Source organism: Macaca fascicularis, chromosome 15 (genome assembly GCF_037993035.2).
Source record: "Macaca fascicularis isolate 582-1 chromosome 15, T2T-MFA8v1.1".
In the NCBI taxonomy this organism is placed as follows: Eukaryota; Metazoa; Chordata; class Mammalia; order Primates; family Cercopithecidae; genus Macaca; species Macaca fascicularis.
In genome coordinates, this window is record NC_088389.1 from 119,780,761 (window position 1) to 119,806,623 (window position 25,863).

Genomic DNA, 25,863 nt, shown 5'->3' on the forward strand with positions numbered 1-25,863 from the left:
CCAGAATAGAGTCAACAGGGGACCGAGTCAACAGGGGGCTCTCCTTCACTATCCGGGCCTCCTCCCCATGACATGGCTTTTGCCAGCCTTAGCTCCAGCGTGGCAAACCCACCAGAGAACCCCAAGCTCCAGCCACAGCTCTGCGAAGGCCCCAGCTTTGCCTCACTCCTGGCGGAAAACAAAAGGACGTTCGTCACTTCATCATCTGGGGCTGTCAGTTCCCATCTCAGTACTGACCTTAAACTCTGTCTTACCATCGTGTGCAGACACCAGATGCACGCAGCCTCGACCTGATCCACTAGCCCCCAAAGCCCCTCAGAGGCCATGAGAACCTCCCTCGACCTCAGTATCAGAGGAAGCAACTTCAACTAAGCTCATTATTTTGAGACTCTGCTACTTCTTAACCATATTTGAACCAAACCAACTCACTTCCCATCAACAGCAGACCAAGTGGTCACTGTGGGCAGGTACCAGCGCCACAAAAGTGCTAAAAATAGGCAATGTGACAACCACAACACCCGGCTATGATGGTAAGGAGCAAACACTGCAGGCCACACCTGTGCCCTAAACCTGTCCCCAGTGAGTTTCCTCTTTGCCACTAAGACAATTACTGCCCATGCGGATGGCCAGAATTTCAATAAATCTCTATTTCCAAATCACCAAATGACCCTCTAGCTGAATGTCACGAGCCCAGTACTGGGTCAGAGGTTGATTCACTCTACTCTAATGAATTTTAGTCAATCCCCATGTTCAACTCACTAAATTCTTCCTCCCTTGCAGTGCAAGGGAAATGATATTTCTTCTCCTCTCTTCCAGATGCTTCCAGTCCAAGTGAGGCGGTTCCTCAATCCCCTTCCTGGGGAGTCAGAAATGATACAGTCTAAAATGATACAGTCACTCAGGTCCATCCAACCCCAAATTGCCGTAGACGCTGGAAGAGGGTCAAGTGCATATGGACTAAGGAGGCAGTGTGATCCCCGTGAGGTGCCTGTATCAGAAAACCACAGCCCCTGCCTCCCCGAGACAGCTGGGGCCTGGGGAGTGACCTCTGCTGCCCTCTCAGCGTGAAAGGAGCCCAGGTAGGAATTCCCCACTGAAGTAGTCAAGCAAACCCCCAATTTCAGGATTCACTCTGCAGCCCCCAAATGGGAACAGACCTGACTCACGTTTCACCGCACTGCTAACAGGAACCTGGCCCTATTAACCTGAAACCCCCTCTCCAACCCTGGTCAGCAGCATCTGCAAGTGGAATTTAGTGGGACTGACTTCAAAGTACCCAAGCCTAAGGGTCTATGGCCCCACAAAGCCCCATCCCGGTGTCTGTCCTTCCAGCAAGCAGCCAGTTCCACAGCATGTGGGGGTTCTCATTTTCCCAGCAGTGTGTCACCTTCCGGATGATTCAGAATGTGTGCGACACGGGTCACACGTGGGGAGCAGCTGGTGAGTCATCGTCACTCACTGCCCCACACACAGTCATCTTCCAGGTCTGAGAGTTCCAGGACGGGGGTTACCTGGCCATTGCTCTGTCTCTTGTAGGGCCCAGAAAGGAGATGTGTTTCCCCCAGGGATGCACTCACCACTAGGGTGACCACTGTAGAGGGCCGCCTGCCTAACCCTGAGGGGTGGGCTCCACCCTGCAGGCGTGGGTGGCTTAGGGCTGACCTGAGACGCTGGCTCCAACACCCAGGCCCTTCTCACCTGCATGTGTCACTGAGGGCACGCTGCTGCCATCTGACCACAGCTGACATGTCATGGAGGGATACGGCCCCCACACTGAACGATTTCCTGGGCAGGCTCTTCCCAACCATCTCAGTGGTCACAAGTTGAGGACCACCACTGGCCACCAGCTCCAGCCGGCCCCTGCCATGGCCCATGCAGCTTCTTTCTGGGCCTCACATTTGATGCTGCCCAGCACTGCCCAAACACAGTCCCCGGCCCTGCAGGAGAACCTGAACCGGAGGGACGAGGTCAAGACCGATACAACCTGCCAAGAGCCCAGTGCTACGCCCCAGCCACCAGAGAGGGTGCCAGGCGGGCAGCAGAGGGGAGGCACACATCCTCCATTGCAGCCAGCATGGACCTCAGGGCTACAGATATCCAGTCGCAGGAACTCAGAACCACGAGGAACCGGCCCTTTCATCACAGTCAGGAGGAGAATGAGGCACAGGCATGGAGCCTGCTCAAGGTCACACAGCGTAGGCCAGCTCCCAGCCACTCTGCACATGGCCTGGCCCACCATCTCCAAGACAGCGCTTTTTCCTGCACCAGGGCAATGACCCCCGGCCCCACCTACAGGACCATGCTGCACACGGCCAACCCACCTCCAGGGGCAGGGTGACAGACACCCCCCAGAAGAGCAGAAAACCAGATCCCAGTATGGGCTGGCCATGGGGAAGAACGCAACAAAGCAGCCACTAGGTCCTCGTCTCCACCTTGTCAGCAGCCAGCGCCAGGCTTCTCTAGGGCTCCGCCCCCCGGGTCCCTCAGGGCCCCTGGACCCTGCCAACCACACCACTGCAGGCTCCGCATAACTGCTCCAGAGGTCCAGAAGACAGAGAGGATGGACATAGGTCCCTGGGGCGGGGGTCTCCCTTTCCATGCTCACTCCTGGCCTTGGGTCACAGGGCACTAAGCGGTTCGTCCAAGAGTGCAGAGAGTCAAGCATAACCCCCAGCTCCTTTCCCAAATGCAGGTTACCTGGTGGTGGGTCTGGGAGGGCAGCCTGGGCATGGGCACTGGACAGAAGTGGCATGTGGCCTGGCTCTCCTATCCTCCCTGCCCAGTCAGCCCTCCCAGACCCACCGCCAGGCGCTGTACCAGGCCGGCGGCCACCTCGGCTGACTCTGGATGCCAAGAAGCCTCTAATCCTAGCTTCACCCAAAGCAGACGACATCTAGGGGAGCATCGACATCCCCATCAGGGCGAGTGCCTTCTTGAGGCCAGGAGAGGGGGCCGTGAAGACAGTAACTCAGATCACCCAGCAACACCACCAACAGCCGTGGCAGGGGCTGGTGGGGGTGGCAGCTGCTGTCTACTGAGCACACCGCACCCCAGGCAGGTGCCAGCTTCTTACAGGAACCCTTCCCGCTGCTCTAGGAGCCAGGACCCACTGCTGTCACCATCCCTCTTTTGCAGATAAGAAAGCAAGGCTTGGAAACTTCCAGAAGTCATACCAGTGTCAGGGGGCAGGGGGCAGTGTCTGATACTACAGGTATGGAAAGCAAAGTTCCCCGCCCTGCATCAGAGGCAAACCCAAGTGGGCCAAAGCAAGTTCCTGAGCACACCCGGGCTGAGCTGTGCTCATTCAAATCGTTTTCTTAACAGAATCTCGAGCTCACCTCAAGCTTGGAGCCTGGTGAACGCTTCATGAAGAGCAGGTTCCTGGGCCCCAGTCGGGTGACAGTGGCCGAGGGACATATCCGACCTCTGGAAGCCCGGGAAGCATGCTGTTCAGAGAAGCGCACGCTGCTACCAGCTCATTCCAGAGCGCATGGTGCAGTAATTTTTTGCCAGCTTTAAAAAGCAGCACAGGAAAGAAATTAAGCAGTTTGCAAACTGAAGTCTACATGGTGGATGAGGAGCGGCCAGTTACGTGCTCAGAAGAATGCAGTTGTGGGTTTCTGTTTGGGGTCAAGCTGTGCCAAATAGTAGCACTCTGAAAATGCACATAACAAGAAAACTCATTACAAACTCTGTAACCCTAAAACCTATACCAAAGCCTCCAAAGCTGCTGCTTAACCCTGACGGGCAGCTCTGTGGGCGGGAGCGGTCACAAGCCTGGCTGAGGAGGGCAGGCCTCGGGCTGGGATGGCAAGTCATGCCCAAAGCATCTGCAAGTGACAGAAAGTTCTGGAACTATTTCACACAGGGAGGGGAATTACTGGCCATTCAGAACATACACCACAACATTTCAGAACTAGAGGAAGTTTTCAGCAATACTCTCCCACTTGCGAGCCAGAAACTTCAAGCATCCGCCCCTGCTCCCCAACAGCCAAAGAGCAAACCCTCCAGACAGCCCCCAACCACATCCACACCATGACGAGGGGCCTGGACCCCACTTACTGGGTGAGTCAGATGCCCTCCAAGCTTTAGTGGGAGACAACTGACTATGACTCTAGGGGTAGCTACTGTCCAGCTTCAAAACCCACCCAGGGCACGAGCCTGCATGGGGGCAGCAGCTGGGCTGGGAGGACGAACAGCTAACATCTTCCCAGGCAGGGAAGAGGACCAGCCACAGTCACTGGGGAGAGGGAAACTGGCCTCTGATGTCTACAGAGTCTAACAGGGGTATTTCCGAGGCCTCAGCAACCCCACAAGCTCAGAGAGATGCCCTGCCCAGGGATGTTTACCTCCATGGTGCCTTATCAGTAAAAATCTGTCATCCAAATATGCACCATTAGATGGGCCGGGAGTGGTGGCCCAAGCCTGTAATCTCAGAACTTTGGGAGGCTGAGGCAGGCAGATCACCTGAGGTCAGGAGTTCAAGATCAGGATGGCCTACATGGCAAAACCCCATCTCTACTAAAAATACAAAAATTAGCTGGGTGTGGTGGCTCGCATCTGTAATCCCAGTTACTCAAAAGGCTGAGGCAGGAGAATTGCTTGAACCCAGGAGGCAGAGGCTACAGTGAGCCAAGATCATGCCACTGCACTCCAGCCTGGGCGACAGAGCAAAACTCCATCTCAGGGAAAAAAATACCAAAAAACAAATAGGCACCCATCAGAAACAGGTTAAATTAATAATAATATTATAGCATGCTATGCGGCAGTACAATCCACGCAAGTCGATGTTTACTGACAAGTACAGATAAACATTCTATTAAATGCAAAGAGGAGAAGACAAAACAGCACTTAAGTGCGAGCTTACTCATGTAAAAAAACCAGTCATAAAAAGTCACACCCAGGAAGGGCCTGGCTGGCACGTTCCACGCTCACTCCCAGGCTGACTCCTAACCCTGGCGACTCCTGCTCCTGCTCCTGCGGGTGAGCCACCCGGGGCACACCCAGGGCTGGCTAGAACACCACCCACAAATGCAGGTAGAGTGACCTGCAGGAGGAGGGACACCAAAATGTCAGAACTAATTCTGGAAGGTGGAATTTTAGGGGCATTTTAAATATCTTCTTGGAACTTTCCTGTATCTTCGAAATTTTTTTACTGGAGGCATTTTTCAGTATTGTTCTCCCAAACAAGAGCAGTTTCCCCAGAATCTCCCTTTTTTTTTTTTTTTTTTTTTTTTTTTGGAGACAGGGTCTCACCCTGTCACTAAGGCTGCAATGCAATGGTGCAATCATAGCTCACTACAGTCTTGAACTCCTGGGCTGAAATGATCCTCCCACCTCAGCCTCCTGAGTAGCGAGGACTACAGGTGTGAGCCATCATGCCCAGCTAATTTTTTATTTTTATTTTTTTGTAGAGATGGGGTCTTGCTATGTAGGCCAGGCTGAACTTGAATTCCTAGGCTCAAGTGGTCCTCCCACCTCGGCCTCCCAAAGCACTGTGATTACAGGTGTGAGCCACCGTACCCAGCAAGATTCTCTCTTTTGATGGTTTCACCTCAGCAAAAAAGAAGGTGGCCCTGAAGCCCCCAGAGCACATTCCAGCCTCCTCAAGGACATGTTCCCAGCCCCTCCCTTGGCCAGACTGGGATCCGTAGAGTCAAAGCCCAATACAAGCTCTAGTTCATCTATGCTGTCCTCATCTCTCTGTGTCCAGACCTCAGTGCACCTTCCCTTCTATACTGCTCTGCCATGACAAGCCCTGACCTGTCCATCTGTTCCCCCAGGAGAGGCATGTTTACATGGCACAGGAGCCTGGTGGCCCAGCTGCACCCTCTGCGCCCACCCTTACCAACTGTAAAGTCCTGGACTGGCCACTTAGCCCTCTGCCCTTTGGCTTCCATCCATAAGACAGAGTTGGCCACAAAAGGTACTTGGATTATTTATAACACCGCTTGGCACAATAAATGTCAACTACTAATATAAGTAGTATTATGTAAATGTACTACCATGGAATGGATTGGGTCATTTTTACTAGACAGTGGCATTGTAACCCTGACTAAGCCTGGAGATCTGAGGACAGGACCCTTGGGAGTTGGGAGCTGAGATCTGAAAATTCAGGATGATCAGGGTGGCCACAGTGAGGTCCTGAAACTGTCTGAGGCAAGTGTGAGGGGCACCCTCCAGCACTCTGTCATAAGAGCAGCAATAAGACCACTGGCTACACGGCTCTTCCTCCTCTAAGTGCCCTGCCTCTATCTCTGGTCACCAGTGCAGCGGGCACACCCTCTGGGGATCTGCGGGCCCTCAATGATAAAAATAGATTTGGTGCTGCAGGCAAATAATACTTAACACCCATGTGAAAATGAGGTTAAAAAGCAAAAACAACCTCCCAACCTCCTCACACCAATCAGGGTGGCCACTACCAAAAAAACCAGAACACAACAAGTGTCGGTGAGGATGTGGAGAAGCTGGAACCCTTGCACTTTGCTGTGGGAATGCAATATAGGGTAGCCACTGTGGGAATCACAATGGTCCCTTAAAACATGAGAATAACCATGTGATCCCGAGATCCCACTCTGTGTATGTACACAAAGAAGTCCCAGAGACATGTGCACACCCGTGTTCACGACAGCACTATTCACTAGGGCCAGAAATCTCTTCTGCAGCCAGTCAGGTCCGGAGAGTGACCCCACCTTTATAAGGACAACCTGAAGGGGACCTCTGTTACCCCGGTGCGAACACAGAAGCGTCACGGTGTGCACGATGGTTGGGAACGTAGCAGAGCTGGCTCTGGGGCTTGCCAAGTGCTGCTGGTGCCTCCTGGGCACAGGGAAAAGCCAGCTCTTCACAGGGACTTCTCACCTCACTGTCTACAGCAGGCTGGAGCACGGATGTAGCAGTGACCCTCTGAGGCTGCCACGAGTGCCCCATGAGTGCAACTGCAGAGACGGCAGCCTGCAGAAGACCGACTGAGTGCGAGGCCACCAGGGGACTCGCCCACTTCCACGGGGCCAGGCGGCCAGTGGGCCATTGCAGCATGGTCAGCACTGATGGAGTCCTTGATAGTGAGGAGGGGTCTCCAATCGGCGGGGTGGGGTCTCCAATCAGCAGAGAGGGGCTCCCATGACCTCTGTCTAACCAGCAGTCACTGCAGACTGTGAACACAGCTGGTGCCACATGCTATGGCTTCTGAGCCCACGGTGTGTGTCCTGGACAGGGACTGTGCACAAGCACAGCAGGTCAGATGCATCCGCCTCTTGGCATTTTGCTTAACCCCCTCTGGGAGGGGCCTCCCGCCCCTGCATGTGGCTGAGCACGGGCTTCCACCAAAGCCATCAGGGTCTGCCCAAGTACTGGGTGGACACCATCCAGGGCAGAAGCCCAGAGGGTCACAGGGTCCGGGGGCAACAGGGAGACACAAAGCCCTCTGCTGTCCCACTACACACAAGAGCATGGCCCTAGGTGCAGACTGTCCCGAGGCTAAGACAGTATCTCTCAAAGTCTCTGGATGCTGGTATCAGTGAACCCCAGCAGCTCTGCACTAAGTGCGGGTCACACTGGGCAGCTCCAGCCAGAGCGCCACCACCACTCCCCTCTGGACTGGGTGACATGGACGCTATGATGAGCTACAGAAGCCCCCACGCAGACGTGGGCAGGAATCTGTGCATGACTCACACGTAGCACTTGGCATGCGAGGACTACCCCGCTCTGGGGAGAGACGCCGTAACACATGGAGCACACCAGGAGTGCCAATGACGTGGACCACGCCTACCACAGTGTCTCCAGCTGTTCATGTTTTAAGACCAGCCAGACCTTGGCCCCGGAGCAGCAGTAATGTGCGACAAGGCCCACCCAGTCTCCCCAGTCACGCGCTGCCAGCCAGTGGGGCCCATCCACCGTCTCCACAATGCATGCTGTCCCCATCCAGCACACGGGCAGGTAGAGGAGGGAGGGGTCTCGGTCTAGGAGCCAGCCAGGCCCCTAGAAACCTCTAGAAGGGAAGACGTCAGCATAATGGCATTGGGCGCCTTCTCAATCTCCACTGAGACCTTTGTCAAAACGGTATGCAGGCCCCCAAATCTACTGCTTTTTTGGGTTTTCACTTTCTTTCGTGAAGCTTCGTGCATGTAAAAATGTTAGTCTGTCTTTTCTCCTGTTAATGCCATTCGTCAGTTTAATTCGCAGGCCCTAGAAACAGAACCTGAGAAAGCAGAGTGAAAGTTTTTCTTCCCCCAACCAGCAGTGTAGCACCTTCTCTCCTCTCTGCTCTCCTGCCTCTCTCTCGTAAGAAACTCTGTGATCACATTTAGGGATCACCCTGGAAAATCCAGGAGAATTTCCCTATCTCAAGGTTCTTAACTGAATCGTATCTGCAAAATCCCTTTACTATGTAAGGAAATGTTCACAGGTTCCAGGCACAAGGGATGCCCCAAGGTATTGGGGCATCATTCATCCTCCTGCAGACCCCTGGCATGTGCAGCCATGAACCTTTGAGTGGAGTCTCCAGGGCCCTGTCAGGGAATGTAAAGGGGAGGCAGGGCAGCTGGGCCAGGCCCTGTCTGAAGAGGCCACTGCACCTCCCAGCCTTCTGCAATGTGGCCTAGTGTGTGCAATAGTTCTTGATTTTTTTCTCCTGAAAGAAGAAACCTTCAAATGCTGTGAGGTAATTAATCCATATATTTTTTTAATACTGGGAAGTTCCAACCAAACACATCTGAGGGCTGAGTTGCTGGTCTAAGAGCTCAGAGTCTACCTGGGCTCCTTGCATGGGGGAAGGGGCTGGCCAAGGCAGGGAGTGCACAGGGGCTACACATCCCCCAGGGCATGTAGAGGACAGAAATCCCCACTAAGAGAGTCATGATAAAGGCAGTCGTAAGGTAATATTAATTTTAAGAATGCTGGTTGAGTAAACATGCAAATGACCATTAACAGGACCTGGAAAATAACCAGAACACCAGTACATTCCATGGGAATCTTGACTTGATGAGTCATTCAGATGCAAATTTTACCCCAATTCTGGAAGGATTACAAGCATCCCCATTCACAGCCCCCATTCCGATGTAAATTCTAGTCCCAGGACTGGCTCTCCAGTTCCCAGCCTTCTGGCTGCTTTGCCCTGTTTCTTTCCTTGAGGCTCCTAAGCAGGAGCTGTGGAGTTTCTGGTTTGTTTCTGGCCCCTCCTCCTTTCCCCCAATCCCAGAGACGGAGACGGCAGACTCCCAGGGCTCTCTGACTTTCACACACCTGGACCATACTAGACACAGTGCTGGGCATGTACTTTGATTTACAGAACCCAGTGACAACAGGCCACCCAGGTCTCTGTGTCAGCAAAGATCCTGAACAGCAGCCACACCCACAGCTTTATGCAGAGCAAGTCCTACAGGCTCCACCTACGCCCCACCCGGCCCCCGACCAGCCTGCTGCCTGCTCCTGGACAACCTGGTCTGGGTGCACCCCTCCCAGGGCCACGCCCACAGGTTGCAGGCCCAGCCTTTCCTTACAGAGGCTGTGCAAAACAGAGAAACTTAGAGATACATGAAATTTAAATAAAGGAAGGGCATAAACACTGCCCAGTGTCCATATCTGCAGTGCTGCGTCCCAATCGGTTGCCCAGGTAAAGAAAGCAGGGATAGCCCCAGGCCAAGAAAGCGCTCCCCGCAACTCCCCCCTCGCCCCCCAACCCCCGCCCCAGAATCACAGCCTCAGCCTTGGCTTCTCAGATGCTCTCTGGCCAGCTACAGATGGACGGAATTCTCAGACAACATCCTGCACTTCTGTTGCCTTCAAAGCACAGAGATGCAAAGCTCTGGGGTGAAGCCTGTAAGGTCCACTCAAGTGTGTTTTTCATCTGGTTGTCCAGAAGGGCAGCAGGTCATTTGGTCCCCTCACATTAGAAACAAGGCCACTTACTCAGCTCATTCTCACTCAACCCCAGTGAGCGGTGAGAAATGGGAACACCAGACCACTTACCAAATGACAAAGAAAACCCAAGCCCCTGCCCCTGCCCGGCTGGCCTCACCTTTCCGGGGGCCATGCTCCTGGTCCCACGCTGGTCAGCATGTCCCCAGCCACCACGGAGGACGGATACTCAGGACACCATCTGGCCCAGCCGCCCCATCCTCACGCAGGGCCTCTGCCCGCCTGGGACGTCTGTCCTCACTGCAGGGGTTTAAAGGGCTCTGTTATTAGTCGGGGCTCAGGCCAGGACTGCTCCAGCCACAACAAGGCGCCCTTCAGCACAGGGACAAGGTCCCGTGGTGAGCCTTCTCCGCAGGTTGTGGAACAAGCCTGTCCCATTCTCTGCCTTTTAAACAGCGGGACTGTTCAGCGATGTGGACCCGATTGTTTTCCTGTGTGGGCTAATTCAGGGGCTCGTGGGGCAGGGACCAGTCCCAGGGCTGAGGAAGGAGGAGAAAGCCTGCCTTAGAGGAGGGTTTGGGGGGTTGTGGCCCAGCACCCAAGCCATGCACACCATGGTCCACCCACGGAGCGGCAGGGCGCCTGGCAAGGGCAAGCTCCTCAGTGCCTGAGGACCCTGCAGGCCTGGCCACTACTGCAGTCATCTGGGGGCTCCATGGCAGGATGGGCGAGCTGCCTAGGGCCACAGGACAATGGGGCCAGAGGGGAAGTCCCAAGGAAGCAGCTGTAGCCCTGGGCAAGTCACTCAGGCCCTCTGAGCTCTCATGTCCAGCCTTGGACTCAGGAATCACGAAGGCAGCTCAGTCAAGAGGTAGCAATGAGGGCAAATTTGGGAGGTGAGCATGCACAGAGCTGCTGGACAGTGCTGCAGCCAGACGGCCTGCTCCCAGCTGGGCAGATGACCCTGAACTGGGAAGCACGTGGCCTCTTCTGTTAGGGGCTGCAAGGCCCTGGCTGCTCTGTCGTCCAGCATGTCCACCCCCATGAGTGGCCTGATACTAGTGGGCATTGCACAGTGCAGTGAAGAGTGGCTCGTGCAGCTCTGGCAGTTTTTATTTTTCTGCAGGCCAGGTTTTCCTCCCACAGCAGCAGGCACCTGTCCTCAGCCTGTAAGGAAGCACGATGCAGTGAGTATTGCCCAATCTTGGTCGCCCACACTTGGTATTGAATAAACAAACAACCACAGGACAAGCAGCAGGGCAGGTGTGAGGCTCGGCCTGAGTCTCCGACACTGCAGGTGCGGCCTCCAGATCCCAGCCTCTGCACCCAACCCCGCCCAGCACCAACCTTAGCAGGCGGCAGCGACAGGCACTCCCACTGCTGCAGTGCGCCCTGAGAGGGGAGGGTGCAGGCCTGGGACATGGCTGGGTTCAGTGACACGGGCACCTGCTCATGTGCGCCAGCAGCAAGGGGCACAGGTTCCCGGTACTGCCTCTGGTCAAGGGGTCCCAGGGAGGGAGGTCTGGCTGATGTGTCCAGGTGCTAAAGGAAGGTAGCAATGGGACTTGAGCGGGCACAGGTGACAGCCACACAAATTAGGTCTCTGAGTCTCAGAGATGAACAAGACAGGGACACCGTATGAAAGATGTGGTGCTCTGCCCTGGCCCGCAGCTCGGGACATAGTCAGGACAGGGATACGCTTGAACCCAGATGCCAAGTCTAAAATTCCTTAAATGAGCAACTCAGTCCCAAGGATGAGCCATCCAACCTGCTAACACGCACAGTGCCACCCGGCACCAGGCTTTGCGCCCTTCTCACTAGAAGAATTCTAATAACCTATGGGGTAGGGATAGAGGGGCAGGGCCATCTCAGCAAGATGCAGAGAGGAAGCAGAGGACACTGTACCCAGAAGGGCACCCAGCTGCTGTGGAGGGGGCAGCCTCCCCGGGGGCTGAGTGCGGAAGAGGGAAGAGGGAAGCAACAAAAGCGCACTGTAGAGAACAGTCAAGCCATGCGCCCTCCTTCTCTCCCGGGAGCCTTTCGTGACCATGAACGCAAGCTTTAAGTTTGGAGATGAGAAACTGGAGACCCAGGAAGGGGAAGAGTGAAGGGCTGGGGGTCAGCTGGTGCTGGACTTGTGCTCATGTGGATGCCACACTCAGGCTGGCCTGGAGAGAGCGTTCAGGGTGGAGCACCTCCCATGGCAGCTCATGATGGCTGCATCGCAGAATGGCACAACAACATGAGCAGGATGACATTCACCACGGGCTCCTGGGGACTGCAACTCCTGCTCACGACAGAGCCGGGGTCATGCAATTAGATAAAATATTAATCCAGTACATCATGGGCTGAAAGCTATGCCTGTCAAACCCACATTATGAACTGCTTTATTCTGTCATTCCTGAGACAACATTTCTAGTATTAGGGATATTTGAGGCAATAAATCAATAAAGAATTCTTTATATTCTTTGACTAGAATCAAATACAATGTATATTTTTACTTTTTCTTTTTCTTTTTTTTTTAAGATGGAGTCTCACTCTGTCGCCCAGGCTGGAATACAACGGCTTGATCTCTGCGCACTGCAACCTCTGCCTCTCGGGTTCCAGCGATCCTCCTGCCTCCGCCTCCTGAGTAGCTGGGATTACAGGTGCCCACCACTACACCCGGCTAATTTTTGTATTTTTATTAGAGACAAGGTTGCACCATGTTGGCCAGGCTGGTCTCGAACTCCCTCACCCTGGGAGCCACCCGGGCTGCAGCACCTCCATCCACACCCACTGGGGACGAGCCCTGGAGTGGTGCTGGCTCCTCTGCCCCACAGACCCAGTTGAGGCTCCCTCCCCGCCCCTGCCAGGAAGCAGTGACCACACCGCCTTCCCTCCCATTCCTCTCCAGCCCCTGCGCCTTCTTCCACCCACATTTTCACCCACCCCGATGGTATAGCTGCATGAGTATGTCAAAATTCCAAATCTGGTCTTGACACGCCTCTGCCAAAAAGCCTTCAACAGCTCTCCGCTGCCTTTTGCTTAAAATCCCAACCCTTTCCCCTCATAATGCCATCTGATCCAGCTCCCACCCACACCCATGTTCCCGTCACCCTGGCCCCCGGGCCCTGCCCTCTGCTTGCCCTCCACACTCAGCCCCCAGGGAGGCTGCATTCTCCACAGCAGCAGGGACCTTCTGGGTAAAGCGTCCCCTGGTCTCCTGGAAAAAAGGGAGGCCGCTTCCTCCTCTGAGCTCCCTGGCACCTCATGCAAGACTTATTCATGTTCCTCTGCAAATATTTCCTAACTACCTGCTACGTGCCAGGCACCGTGCTAAGTGCCAGTAGAGCAAAGTGGGGCTGGCTCCACCCTATGGAACCCATCCAGTGGGCAGGACATCAGTGTCCCACGGCGTGTGCTTACGTGTGTGTGATGACACACTGTGACAAGTCCTGAGCAGAAACACACAGGGTGCCAAGAGCACTACAGGAGACAAGCTGGCCTGGTGAGGAGGCTGAGTTGGACCTGGAGGGTGAGGTGTCAGAACTGCACAAGTACACTTTAACTGGACTACTGCAGCAAATTTCCAGCCAAGCGGGCAAAGCAGCATGCAACTTGACTGATCAGAGCTCCTGAAAGTCGTTTGACCTGCTCACCCAGGGAGTCCTTCTAAGAACAAGCCACTCCCCTGGGCAAGTCGCTCCCTCAGCAAACCACCATCAGGCTGGCTTCATGCCCTCTGCTGTGTCCACTGATCTTAAAGTCTTATTACACACTGTAAACATGTCCCAATCCAAATCAGACCAGCCACCCACACTGAAAGATCTGCCTTAAACCAAACTCCCAGACCTTACGAATACCAACCCCGGCCTCCGCTTCCACACACGTGCAGGACTCGGCCGGGTGGCACTGTTCCTCCCAGCAGCGGGCATTCCACGGCTTTGCGTGGTGGACAGGCCATCAGGGAGGACTCTTCAGGAATTGGGCACCAACAACATTAGCTTCCCAGGCAGACAGAACAGCAGGCAAGACAGAGCCCAGTGTGTCTGGGATCAGAAGGAAAGGGGATGTGGCCGAGGTGATGATGGCAGAGGCAACCCTGAGCTCTGGCTGGAGATGTCTGCACGAGCCAGGTCCCCGTTCCCACATGATGGGCCACCCCCAGATCACTGTGTCGGGATCAGAATGCCCCAGACCACGAGAAGGAAGCAAGGGCAGCCTGGAGGCAGCAGGTAGGGAGGGGACCAATTCCCCACCACCCCACGTGTCCTGCTCAGGGCTCCTGGGACCTGCCTGGAGGCTGTGGCTGCTCTGTCCCTGGGTGTCCTCATTGGAGGCTGTGCCTGCTCTGTCCCTGGGTGTCCTCAGTATCCTCTTTGTCGTTTCAGCCCCTAATACCTATCTAACCACTCTGCATCCAGCTTTCCTGCCTGTGCCCTAACTCCCCTCCTACACTCCCGTCCCACCCCACACTGTTCAACTTCAGCTTCTGATCTAAGTGAAAGGGAAGCCCAGCAACTCCAGGCCCCACCGTGTGGACAGAGGGCTAGAGGCTGGCAAGAGGGGCTCACGGCCATGTCCACCTTTGACAGTCCCTCACTAGGCACCCTTCCCATGGCTGTGTTTAAACACTTCTCTTTCCCATCGGACTGTAAGGCTCTATTATTTAACGTGCGGGAAATCTTGTACAGTTTATAGATGTGTAGACCAGCAATGGCCAGGCTGGTGAGCTCAGCATGCTCCTGATCACCCCTTCCCATCATCAACACCCAGTGAGCTGGGGCTGTTTCCTTCTCTTTCCCCTGGCCCAGGCCACATCTTCAGGCCAGAGACACGGTTTGCTGCCCCATATGGCCTGGGTCAAGTTCACTGGCCAAAGCACCGGGAGGGGCTCAGTGGGTTGGCCCTGGGCACCACGGCTGCCACAAGGATGGTAGAGGCTGCTGGCGCCCCCCCCACTCCTCCAGCCCCACTGGCCCACCTGCCAGAAGAGGAGGAAGCCACCTGCTCTTCCCAAGCTTACCAGGTTCCAAGAGTCCTCTGTTAAACGTGGTGGCTTTGCAGGAAGAATACGGACCTCACTTGTCAAAATGCAGTAGAATAGAAAAAATTGTAAGAAAACCATGCAGCAGCAACATCTCAAAAAAGCGAGATGGTCAGCAGCAAGGCGGGGAGGAGGGGCGGCCACCATCTGAAACCATGCATAAAAATAAACCATCTGCCTGGCCGGGGTCCTCTTCCTCTACTTGCTAGAAACACAGAGTTCAAGGTAAAAATGGAAAAGACAGTGAGTTTCACTTCCACAGGCCCCAACAGCTAGCAGAGAATCAGACCTACTCACCCTGGGCTGGCAGGACACATGCATGGGGAGGGGAGGGTTCCTGGGGTTCATAACTACAACCATCCTGGCGAGGGATCAGCACCAGACAGTATCTGGCATGGCTGCGGCCCTCCCCATCCTTCTCACCATTTCCCAGCGAGGAAACACCAGACTCGGGCAGATGTGAGTCAATGCTGGGGACCCTGATTCACACATGTGCCAGTGTCGTCTGCAAACCCGGGCCCCGGGCCTGGGCTTGGACAAGCCTGTCATCACACAGTCTGAGAGACTCGAAGGGCCTTCACTGGGCTACAGCAATCTCCGATGCCCACCAGGACGGTGCTCAGCAGCACGAGGGCCCCCTGCACCCCTACAGCACGCCTGCACAGCCTCTGCCTGACCTGGAACTGAAGCCGCCCAGGAGGAAGGCAGCTCTTTTCCCCAGGAGGTGACTCACAGCCCAGAGCCCAGCCCCATCAGATCCCCTAGGGACTTCTCCACAGCTTCAAGAATAAGACTTCCCGGTCAGTGGCGGGCTTATGACCACCCACACTACCCCCTGGAAGCAGGCCAGGTGCGAGGTGCCCTGGAGAAGAACAGATGCCAGTGCTCAACTGGACACACAGTCCAGCCACAAGTTGTGTGTGGGCTAAACAAGGAGCTTAATCAGGGCCACCGGGATGCCCATGGGCCCAGTCTCCAGCCACCTTCCCATGGGGCCTGGCTGCCCTGTCCACCTTCTCACTGACCTCGAAGCGGGTGTACCACGGTCCTGTTGTCCCTGCAGAGTGGAGCCTTCAGCTGTCTGACAGAAAATGAGCCCTCCCAGAAAAGCGCAGCGTGGACTCCACCCGCCCATAATAGCCACCCGGGAAGCAGGTCGGGCCAGCAGCCGCCGCCAGAGGAGGATCTGCCTGGGGTAGGCGGGTGGCGGACAGCCCTGGCCCTGCAGCACCTCACCCGCACCCCACCCCATGCCTGTCTCCGAGCTGGTGGCCAGGACCCGGCTGCCTCCTGTCCTGGCTGTAAGTCCTGTATGGGCCAGCACCTGAAACTCTCTCCCCTCCCTCCACAGCATGGGTGGGGCTGAGGTCACCAGTGGGTAACTGCAGGCCCTGACCTCCTGGGCTCCCTGCATGGGTGTGCCCTGCCCTGCTAGAGCTGTGCCATAGAAGACGGGGCACAGAGAGCATTTGGGGACTGTAAGGTGCCAGCTGCCAGAGGTGCCCAGGGTCAGGCAGCCCTGGGCCAGGCACAGACGCCTAAGGTGCAGTAACAGCTCACCCCACTGCATGCCCATGCATCCCCCCACCACAGGCAGAGTCAGGGCACTCATGCCCAAAGGAAATCCAAGCAGTAGGCAGGTCCCTGACACGAAGGGTTCTCTTTTCACTGCTCCCCACATAATAAACCTGCTTTACATTTATTGTCCTGGACACTTTGCCTTTTAGAAATTATACCTACCTACCATAGACATAATTCTGCGTCCACCTGGTGGTCTCTGTTTTCCTGCTTCACCTGGGCCTCCCTCACCACCTTCACGGCTCTTCCCTGGCTGCCCCTCCAGCACAGCTACAGTGTACCCACCCTTATCATGCTCTGCCCAGTAGTCACAAGGAGAAACACAGGCAAACACATACAGGCATACGCAGGAGCGCTCCTGCCATCACGGCTCACAAAGCACGTCATCACACACGGAGCACGCAAGGGGACTCCTCCCAGCTGTCAGCAGGTGCTCTGCAGCCGCTACTGATGGGATGTGGGCATGTGAAGAGACAAGTGGGCCAGCGAGTGGGAAGGAGGGTCCCCAGACGGAACCCAGTTTACATGAGGCCCTAACAGACCACAGAGCTGTCGTTCAATTCATTGGTCAAAGGACGGATTATTGACTAATTAGTGCTGGCACACTGGAAGGAAACAAAATTGTCCTCCCCACCCCAAGCATATTATTTCCTGTTAAAAGCATTCTAGACACGTTCAAGAGTTTAATTCGAACACACAAAACAAGAAAACCCCTGCCAGAAAATCCCCAGACAACCCATGTAATCTTCTTAACAAACGCTGGTACCCACGAGCCCTAAGAGAAGAGAGAGACACGTTCGACCATCAAATGAGTTAACCTGGACAGCAAATGATACATTCATAAAAGAAACTGGCACAGAAGAGAATTAGGAATAAATATGTTCCAAGCAGAAGAAAGAAGATCAATATCTATAACAAATCCAGAGCTCCTATCGGTTGGCAAGAGAGGGCTGAACGTCCTGACAGAACAGGGTCACAACACACAACAGGCGATTCACAGAGGATCCAAACGGCCACAGAACATCCAACAAGGACGTGACACTCACCAGGACCTGGGGGGACGCCATCAAGGCCACAAAGCTGTCACTCTGCCCCGAACACTGACAAGTCGGTCTATAGTGTCTCACGCCACCGCCGAGAGAGGGTGCTGGAACAGGGAACTCCCCGCACTCACAGGGAAGGATGAACTGTTGGATCTTTTCAGAAACGGATCTTGCAAGATCTATTACAATGAAGAGACACAGCTCTTCGGACCGTGAGTTGCTGCTCCCTGAAACCCGTGCACTGAATGACAGCTCCAGAGCACGGCCAGGGTATTCACGGAAGCGCTGTTTACATTGCCTGTATGGTTTTCGGGCGGCAGCGCTCACCAGTGACCACAAACTGGACGGCTTACAACAGAAGTGTATTCCCTCACGTTCTGCAGGCCAGAATGCTGAGATCAGTTTCACTGACCAAAATCAGGGTGTCAGCAGGGCCATGTGCTCTCTGGAGGCCCCAGGGGAGACTCCCCGGGCCTCTTCCAGCTTCTGGTGGCAGCAGCGTTGCTTGGTTTGTGGTTCCTTGGCTAGTCAGCGTTCTCCAGAGAAGCAGAACCACAGGGAGAGACAGAGATTTATTATGCGCTCGGCTCACGTGATTATGGATCTGTCATCCACAAGCTGGAGACCCTGTGAAGCTTCCGTTCACAGGCAGTCAGGCAGGCGAACTCCCCTCTGACTCGGGGAGCCGGGTCTTTTTGTTCTATGGAGGACTTCGACGGATTGGGTGAGGCCGACTCACTCTAGGAAGGGCCACCTCCTCCCCCACCTTCTACTTTGCACGCCATACCCAGGCCTCAGACGAGTTCCCTACCCATGCTCCCAGCCTCTGTGTCCAACTCAGAGGTCTCTGTAGGCTCAGCTGGGGGCGCCATGCAGGACAAACACTGCACCCCCAGCAGGAGATGAGACGAGACCCTCATGTCCCGGACCCCCTCCCTTCCAGGCCTTGCCACGTGTTCTATCCCTGCGGGTCTGTCCATCCTGCCTCCCGGGCCACGGCTTTCCTTAGTCTACCGATTCTCATGTCAACCTCACTCAGAAATACCCACACAGACACCCAGAATGGCACCTGACCACTTATCTGGGTACCCCGAGGCCCAGCCCAATTGGCAGATAAAATCCACCCCACACCCACCACTACTGTGGCCTCTGGGCCCTCTGTGTCTAATCTCCCTCTGCTGCCTCTGAGGAGAACACTTTTGAGTGTACTTGAGGCCCAGCAGATAATCCAGAATCATCTCCCCACCTCGAGATCCTCAACTTGGTCCCATCTGCAGACTCTAACTCTCTATCTAAAGTCACCCTCTCAGGCTCCAGGGGCTAGAACCTGGCATTTTCGGGGGCCATCATTTGTCCTACCACAAGGGGCGAAACCAAAGAACAAAAACACCCTGAGACTGACTGACTAGCTCTGAACAGGGCCTGCTGCAAGGCTATGACCCCACCCTACTCAACATGGGCTAAAGAAAACAAGACACACCATCTCATCCCCATGATGAACACCACGGGGCCTCTCTCGGGCCACCAAGGAGGGCAGAGAGGGTAGGCTGCCTCCCAGGACTTCTCCAGGGCTCCGAGGCTCCCTGCACAAAGGAGAGCCACTTCCCCTCGGCAGGGACGTGGGCCATCCTGGACCCTAGCAGCGGCACCTTCTAAAACAAGGCAGCAGCAGCAGGAGACTGAGGCGTGGGAGGGGGGTTGTGCGCCAGGCACGCTGGCGGGGGAGGAAGGTGCCTCCCCTCAGGATGCACCTTCCACTCCCCATGCCACGCTGCACCCAGGCCTCAGGCGGGCTCCCTGCTCACACTACGTCCAGCTCAGAGGACTCGAAGTCTCAGCTGGGCGTGCCCCTGTGGGATAGGTGCTGCCCCCAAAGACTGCAGAGATAAGAGGAGACCCTCAATTCCCCAGATGCCTTCCCTTCCGAGCCCTGCCATGTGCCCTATCCTTTCGAGTCTGTCCATCTCACCTCCCAGGCCCAGACCATCTCTGCCACAGCAGCCGACAGCCAGTCCAAATCCCGACCCTTCCTCGCACGCTGCCAATCTGTCCTTCCAATCTCGACAGAGACCCCCGAAGGCTGGTCTCTCCTTGTGACCCTTGCAGGCCAGCAGGCAGCAGGAGCAGGTTCAGACACATCCCTACCTGACAGCGAAGGAGCGAGGGCATTCTGAGGGGGCCTGCCCTGGGAGGGCTCCGTGCCCCAGCTCCAGTCAGGACTAACCCCCGGGCTAGTCCTCAGATGTCTCCTCGACTCCAGGCTTAGGTACCCCACAGCTTCCTCCCCACTAATAAGCACCTCAAGCTTCCCGTGTCCCCAAACCATGCTCCTCACCTCCCCAAAGCTGAGACGTCTCCGAGAGAGCCCAGGCAGAAGCCCGCGTGGAGCCTCCATCTTTCCTACAGCTCAGGCCAAACCCCAGGACATTCTGTGCTCCCGACCCACACCATGACCCACCCCAGATCCAAGCTGGCAGCAAGTCCTCCCGGTGCACCTCCAAATAAGCACCAAAGGGAGCCACTCCTCATCGGCACTGCCGCACCATGCCCGCACCAGCACCGCTCTCCCAGACCACCTCACAGCCTCCCAATCGGGTGCCCGGCACCCCCACCATGGCCCATTTTCCTCAGAAGCCAGGGGTCTTCCCCAACCCCCCTCAACCTCCCCAACCCACCACCTCCTCTCCTGCCCCTGTCCTTCCTGATTCTGCCTCTGCCCACTGCCCTCCTCACCCCCACTTCAGTGCTCCCCGTGCATACGGTGCTCCTCCCCAGGCACAGGCATGGCGCCAGCTGTGGCTCCATCAATTAGCCCAACTCCCCTTATAGAGCCTATCTCATCTCTTTCTCTGCTTTATGTATTTATTTATTTGTATTTTATTTAGATGTATTTATTTGCATAGAGTCTTGCTCTGTCACCCAGGCTGGCGGGCAGTGGTGTGATCATAGCTCACTGCAGCCTAGAATTCCTGGGCTTAAGTCATGCTCCCACCTCAGCCTCCTGAGTAGCTGGGACTACAGGTGCATTTCACCATGCCTGGCTAATTTTCTATATTTTTATAGAGATGGGGGTCTCACTATGTTGCCCAGGCTGGTCTCAAACTCCTGGCTGCAAGTGATCCTCCCATCTCGGCCTATCAAAGTGCTGGGATGACAAGAGTAAGCCATTGCCCCTGGCATCTTTTTCTGCTTTATTTTTCCCCCTTATAACTTCAATCATACCTGACCCATTGATCTCCTTTGGGGTCTGTCTGCCCCCATAGTAGACTACTATTTCCTCTGCTGACGCCCCACTGCCCAGGCATATGGGATCCAGGGCAGGAGCTCAGTGACCTGTGGCATGGCAGGCCATGGAGGACCCACCCTCCCCTGGGCGATGTGGGATAGGGACAGGGAGGCAAGGTATGCCTATCCAGACCAGTCAGGGCCCCCCAGCACCAGGAACAGGCTGCTATGGGGGCCACAGTCCGCCTGCACTCTGAGGAGCAGTGATCCACACAATGGCAGCAGAGAAGGCGTAAAACCGCGAGGCCTCTGCACATGGATGAGAATGTGTCAGACGCACCCAGAAAGCTATTCAATGAAAGGGCTTGTTTCACGGACTCCACTGGCGGGCATGACAGCATTGCCCACATGTTCACTCTCTGCAAAGAAAAATGGGCCCTTTTGAGGGATATAAATAGCCTGGCCAGATGTGGGAGTGCCTGAGGGGCTTTTCCCAGGACTCTAGCGTGTGTCCTGCAGCTGCATAAATAGCAGCCCCTCAGTGGGACCCCAGGGGCTGCCAAAGCAAGTGCAGGTCAGGACATGAAAGGGTTACGTGGGGACCCTCCTCCCACGGGAAGGCAGGATGGGGCTCATCACAAGCCATCACTGACCTGCAGGCTGAGCATGCCCGTTGATGCATTCAGGGTACAGCTGGGACACGGAAAATCAGCGGCAAATCCACTGTGTAAGTCTTACCCACAGAAAACAAGGGAGACAGAAGCCCAGACAGCGCGGGGCCTTTTGGGGATGGGTGTGCTCACTGAAAGCACAGGCCAGGGAGCCCTGCAGACGTACAATCTCAGTGGTGAAACCGGGCTATTTGGTAAGGCCCAGCAGGCTATTTTGTAATTGTCTGCATAAATGCAACATAATAGCACTTAAAGCTGGCTAAAAACACTCTCAAAGCCTGATATGGTTGTTACAAGTCACTAGCTCCCAACTACAGGGGCGGGGCCTGGACAGGAGAGGAAGTCAAATCCAAGGGCACCAAAGAACAGTTTAGATCCTACACCTACCAGGCAAGCCACAGGTATAATTTCAAATGTTCCCAGAAGTCACGCTAAAACACTAAGTTTGTGGCTTTTGCTCGCCCTCTCCTCGAGGATCGAGGGAGCTCTAACCACAGCCTGCGACTGGGAAGGGAGGCAGAGCAGCGGCTCAGGGGAAACGAGGCTGCAGTGGTGGTGGCAGGAAGATGTCGGGCGAGGACAAGCAGCAGGAGCAAACTATCGCCGAGGACCTGGTCATGACCAGGTAGAAGATGGGGGGCGACATCACCAACAGGGCACTTCGGTCCTTGGCGGAAGCATCTAGCTCAGGTGTGTCAGTGCCTCAGTGAGAAAGGTAGTGCCACCATTACGCAAGAAACAGGGAAAATCTTCAAGAAAGAAAAGGATATGAAGAACCGGTCGCAGTGGCTCATGCCTGTAATCCCAGCACTTTGGGAGGCCGAGATGGGTGGATCACAAGGTCAGGAGATCGAGACCATCCTGGCGAACATGGTGAAACCTCATCTCTACTAAAAATACAAAAAAATTAGCCAGGCGTGGTGGCGGACACCTGTAGTCCCAGCTACTCGGGAGGCTGAGGCAGGAGAATGGCGTGAACCCTGGAGGCGGAGCTTGCAGTGAGCCGCAACCGTGCCGCTGCACTCCAGACTGGGAGAGAGAGAGAGAGACTCCGGCTCAAAAAAAAAAAAAAAAAAAAAAAAGGAAAAGGAAGAAATGTATTGCTTTTCCCACCAGCATTTCGGTAAATAACGGTGTATGTCACTTCTCCCCTTTGAAGAGCGGCCAGGATTACATTCTCAAGGAAGGTGACTTGGTAAAAATTGACCTTGGGGTCCATGCAGACGGCTTCACCGCTAATGTAGCTCATACTTTTGTGGTTGACGTAGCTCAGGGGACCCAAATAACAGGAAGGAAAGCAGATGTTATTAAGGCAGCTCACCATTGTGCTGAAGCTGCCCTATGCCTGGTCAAACCTGGAAATCAGAACACACAAGTGACAGAAACCGGGAACAAAGTTGCCCACTCATTTAACTGCATGCCAACAGAAGGTATGCCTGTCACACCAGTTGAAGCAGCATGTCATCGATGGAGAAAAAACCATTACTCAGAATCCCACAGACCAGCAGAAGAAGGACCGTGAAAAAGCTGAATTTGAGGTACATGAAGTATATGCTGTGGATGTTCTCGTCAGCTCAGGAGAGGGAAAGGCCAAGGATGCAGGACAGAGAACCACTATTTACAAATGAGACCCTTCCAAACAGTATGGACTGAAAATGAAAACCTGACGTGCCTTCTTCGGTGAGGTGGAAAGGCATTTTGATGCTACGCCGTTTACTTTCCGAGCATTTGAAGATGAGAAGAAAGCTCAGATGGGTGTGGTGGAGCGCCCCAAGCATGGACTGCTGCGACCATTTAATGTTCTCTATGAGAAGGAGGGGGAATTTGCTGCCCAGTTTAAATTTACAGTTCTGCTCATGCCCAGTGGCCCCATGCGGATAACCAGTGGTCCCTTCCAGCCTGACCCCCATAAGTCTGAGATGGGGGTCCAGGATGCAGAGCTAAAGACCCTCCTCCAGGGTTCTGCAAGTCAAAAAACCCAGAAAAAGGAAAAAAAAGAAGGCCTCCAAGACTGCAGAGAATGCCAGCACTGGGGAAACATTAGAAGAAAATGAAGCTGGGGACCTAGGTGGGTCCCATCTCCCCAGCTTGCTGCTCCTGCCTCATCCCCTTCCCACCACACCCCAGACTCTGTGAAGTGCAGTTCTTCTCCACCTAGGACCGCCAGCAGAGCGGGGGTCTCCCTGTCCCCACCCCAGTTCCCCAGCCCACCCCCTTCCAACAACAACCAGCATCTGACTCTGGTCTTGGGAGGTGAGGCTTCCCAACCACAGAAGACTACTTTAAATGAAAAAAAGAAATTAAATAATAAAATCAGGAGTCAAAATTCATCGTCTTCAAGCCCCTCTTTCTGGCCTTTTCTACTACTCTCTGCTTGGTCAAAGTTTGTGACCCTACAACAGAACAGGGCTAAATTAGCCACCACCACCGAAAACTCGGTTGAATTTTTTTATACTACTCTGACGTCAGCATTTTTCCATCTGTTTGGGGCTTTTTCCTCTCTTTTCCATTCTCCCCAAGTATTTTATCTGGCTTCAAAATTAGAAGGATTATTTTTCAGATTGTTTTTATTCAGTGTGGCCGACTCCTCATCTGATTCAGGCTGTCCAGTCAGGCCCCTCCCATTTTAGGAGCTGGAGCCTTCATTTATGAAGCGATTCTCATCTATGAAATGGATCCTCATTTGTCAATCTTTTTTCTTCCATTTTCACAAAGCTGTAGAGAAATAATTCATCTCCACCTTACCCTTTTCTCTGGAGTGAGTCTCCCCTCGCTCCATCTTACACAAACCTGAGCTGGAAGCTCAACTGGTTTTGTTCCCTGTTTGAAACACTGTGATCTCCCTCCCTTGAAAGAAAAACCGAGAACCAGAGGAGTAGACTGACTGAAGATATGACTCCTGGCTTTCTGAAGCTACGGACTGGGATTGGATTGCTGGGGGTTTGTAGAGAAAGGCGACAAATTTCAGTACCTCTGGCATGCCGTCCCAGGAAACTAGGGCTCCCACTAACTTATGAGGTTTTTAAACACATTGACAATGACATGACATTAAAATAAATCTGGATTTGCTCATTAAAAAAAAGACTAAGTTTGCTTTAGTCATATATTTTATCTAACCCAATACACATCCAAAATACACTCCTTCTGCATGCCATGCACGCAGGTCATGAACAAGGGAGTGCATCTTGCCTTCTGTGTGCAAACTCTCTGTAACTGCTCGAGGTATCTCGGCTCTGATCAGCCACACTTCTGGTGCTCCGTGTCAGGCGTGGTGTCCAGCTAGGATACTGAACAGGGACCCTGTGAGGCATAGGGAGGCAGTAACACCCACACAGCCACTGGTAGGAGGAGGTGCTATGGATCTGAGTGTGTTGAGGGTGTGGAAGCTTCTGGTTACTATAAATGAACCCTTGGCCGCTGGCCCCTCCTGTGTGCAGGAGGCAGCTGGATGGTGCTAGTACCCTACATGTCCTGACCTGTTTTTTTGTTTTGTTTTGTTTTCTTTTTTGTTTTTTGAGACGGAGTCTCGCTGTCGCCCAGGCTGGAGTGCAGTGGCGTGATCTCGGCACTACAGGCTCTGCCTCCCGGGTTCATGCCATTCTCCTGCCTCAGCCTCCTGAGTAGCTGGGACTACAGGCACCCGCTACCATGCCCAGCTAATTTTTTGTATTTTTAGTAGAGATGAGGTTTCACCATGTTAGCCATGATGGTCTTGATCTCCCGACCTTGTGATCCGCCAGCCTCAGCCTCCCAAAGTGCTGGAATTACAGGCATGAGCCACTGTGCCCAGTCTTTTCAGTCTGTCGCCCAGGCTGGAGTGCCATGGCGCGATCTCAGCTCACTACAACCTCCGCCTGCTGGTTTCAAGCGATTCTCCTGCCTCAGCCTCCCAAGTGGCTGAGATTACAGACATGAGCCATCATGCCCCGCTAGTAGAGACGGGGGTTTTGCTATGTTGGCCAGATTGGTCTCGAACTCCCGACCCGAGATAATCCACCCGCCTCAGCCTCTCAAAGTGCTGGGATTACAGGCATGAGCCACCACGCCCGGTGTCCTGTCCTGTTAAAGCAGCTTTGGGATGCAGAGCTTGACCATGCTTCCTCTGCAGTGACCTGCTGCACTGTCTCTAGACTGCATGGCTTATCTCCAAAGCTAGGCTTCAGAGAAGAAAGCTCACATCGTTCATCATTAGTCAGAGCAATGCCCAGGACCCTGAGTGCCCATCAGGGATGGGGTCCTGGGCGTTTTCCAGGTAACAGCCTCACAGGGCTGCAGCAGAGGACCTGGGACACCCTCCGGGGCCTCCTGAAACACCCTCCGGGGCCTCCTGAAACATGCAGAAGTAATTACCTCCCCTTTCAGTGTCATTTAATTAAATCTACAGTCTTTCTGCTCTCAGCTCTGTGAGACATGGAACTGTACCTGCTAAAAATAAAGCCCAGCTCCTATGAACAGGGCT

General features: G+C 54.5%; 1 protein-coding gene and 1 pseudogene across 34 annotated transcripts in view; one reads left to right on the top strand and one right to left on the bottom strand.

Annotated features, from left to right (window-relative positions):
- SEMA4D (semaphorin 4D) overlaps positions 1-25,863 on the bottom strand; it is a 135,318-nt gene that overhangs the window by 64,739 nt on the left and 44,716 nt on the right. For 6 of the 34 annotated variants that reach the window (XR_012424851.1, XR_012424848.1, XM_074017803.1 and 3 more), the window contains exon 1: positions 10,019-10,142. The exons of 23 other annotated variants lie outside the window; for them this stretch is intronic. The gene's annotated coding sequence lies outside the window, so the exon portion shown is untranslated. Of the gene's footprint in view, positions 1-10,018; positions 10,143-17,511; positions 18,057-25,863 lie in introns of those variants that run through there. 5 more of the 34 variants (XR_012424850.1, XR_012424847.1, XM_074017801.1 and 2 more) reach the window with 1 other exon arrangement.
- On the top strand, positions 21,971-23,541 carry LOC102130535 (proliferation-associated protein 2G4-like; annotated as a pseudogene).